Genomic DNA, 2,479 nt, shown 5'->3' on the forward strand with positions numbered 1-2,479 from the left:
AGCTGTTCCAAGACGAGCTGGCGCATGCTGTGCGGGATAACAATGCGGTCCAGCTTCAGGACACCATCGACTACCGCCAGATCGTCTCTGATGTTGTAGAACTGCGGGCATTGGCCCTTGAGCCACCCGTCTGCTAGGTGGCGCATGACACGCTGTAGCAGGGGGTCAGCCGCTGTCTCGCGGCGAATTTGGACGAGGCGTTCATCCGTGGCCGGTACATTGGAGGCCACGAAGGCCACATGGGCGTCAACCTGGCAGACGAATCCCGCTGGGTCACACGGGGTGTTGACTGCCCTGGATAGAGCGTCGGCTATGATCAGGTCTTTGCCCGGGGTGTATACGAGCAAAATGCGCTGGAGGCGAGGCATCATGTCGTTCAATTCTTTTTGTATTATATTGACCAGCGGGCGATGGTCGGTCTCTACGGTGAATTGGGGAAGGCCGTACACATAATCATGAAATTTGACGACACCGGTCAACAGGCCCAGGCACTCCTTTTCTATCTGCGCGTAGCGCTGTTCCGTGGGGGTCATGGCGCGTGACGCATATGCAACGGGGGCCCATCGTGTTGCAGGAGCACTGCCCCAATGCCAGATTGGCTGGCATCGGTCGAACTTTTTGTCTCTTTCGCTGGATCAAAAAAGGCCAATACCGGGGCCGTGGTAAGTTTTGTTTTAAGTTCTCTCCATTCGCGCTCGTGGGCAGGAAACCATTGGAAGTCTATCGTCTTCCTGGCCAGGTTCCTGAGAGCCGTGGTATGAGAGGCGAGGTTAGGGATGAACTTCCCTAGGAAGTTGACCATGCCCAGAAATCGGAGGACCGCCTTCTTGTCCTCTGGCTTTCTCATGGCTGTGATGGCAGCCACCTTGTCCGCATCCGGCCGCACACCCAACTGGGAGATGTGGTCCCCTAGGAACTTGAGTTCCGTCTGGCCGAAGGAGCATTTGGCTCTGTTGAAGCGTAGGCCCTGCTCCCGTATGCGTTTGAACACGCGCTGGAGGAGACTGATATGCTCCTGCAGGGTGGTGGACCAAATGATTATGTCGTCAACATAGACGCGAACACCTTCAATGCCTTCCATCATTTGTTCCATGATCCTGTGGAATACTTCTGACGCCGTTATGATCCCAAACGGCATCCTGTTGTAACAATATCTGCCATCAGGGGTGTTAAAGGTACACAGTTTCCTGCTGGATCTGTCTAGTTGAATTTACCAGAATCCTTTCGAGGCGTCAAGCTTGGTGAAGAGCTAGGCCCGAACCACCTCGCATGTGATCTCTTCGCGCTTGGGGATTGGGTAATGCTCCCTCATTATGTTGCGATTCAGATCCTTTCGATCAATGCAGATTCTGAGCTCGCCGGAAGGCTTCTTGACGCACACCATGGAACTGACCTAGTCGGTTGGTTCCATAACTCTGGAGATCACTGCTTGGTCTTGGAGGTCCTGCAGCTGCTGCTTGAGGCGGTCCTTGAGGGGTGCTGGGACTCTGCGAGGTGCATGCACCACAGGCGTGGCGTTCTGTTTGAGTATGACCTTGTACGTATATGGGAGCGTGCCCATGCCTTCGAAGACGTCGCGGTGCTGGTCGATGATGGCGTTGAGTTGCGCCCTGAAGTCAGCATCCTGGAAGGCAGACGTGTCATCAGGAGAGAGAGAGAGTGAACTCTTTGAACGAGGTTTAGCAATTTGCACGCCTGTGCGCCAAGTGGAGAGTCCTTCGAGGAGCCCACGATCTCGAAAGGAAGGATGGCTTTTCGTAACTTGTGCGTCACTTCGAGTTGGCATGAGCCGGTAGCAGTAATGATGTTGCCATTGTAGTCCAATAGCTGGCAGGCCGATGGGAGAATGGTTGGTTTGACACAAAGGCTTTGGAAAGCAGACCACGCCATGAGATTGGCGGAGGCACCAGTGTCCAGGCGGAATCGTATTTGGGACCGGTTGACCGTCAGGGTGGCACACCACTCATCGTCTGGATCGATGCTGTATACCGACAGTGGCTGGTGTCTTTGCTTCGGGGACAGCCTGTTTTTCGTTACGACATCGACTCGAAAAGGCGCCTTCGGGTCCTCGGTGTCACTGCTGTGTGGGAGGTCGGAATCGGACTCGGTGACCGTGGGTTGAATTGCCCGAACATTCCTGCGAGGCTGGCTGAAGTGATATGAATTGGAAGGCGGAGCTGCTCGAGAGCAGGCAGCATAGTGGCCAAGTCTTCCACATCGTAGGCATTGTTGAGATTTTGCGGAGCATTGCCACTTTAAATGGGCGGAGCCACAGTTGCCGCACGTCGTGACATCAGCACGTTCGCTGCGCCACCGCGCATGCGCGGTGCGGTCCTGCATGGTGCGCACCTGAGCATAACGTTCCTCCATGTCGCCGTCCCCTCAATTGGTGCGTACAAGCGCGGGAGTCCGTGAAAAGCGCACAAAATGGCCACCCTCGTCCAGGTTGAGGCCCTGGAGGTGTTCAATCACTTGGGCC

The sequence above is a fragment of the Scyliorhinus torazame genome, chromosome 5, assembly GCF_047496885.1.
Source record: "Scyliorhinus torazame isolate Kashiwa2021f chromosome 5, sScyTor2.1, whole genome shotgun sequence".
NCBI classification, from domain to species: domain Eukaryota; kingdom Metazoa; phylum Chordata; class Chondrichthyes; order Carcharhiniformes; family Scyliorhinidae; genus Scyliorhinus; species Scyliorhinus torazame.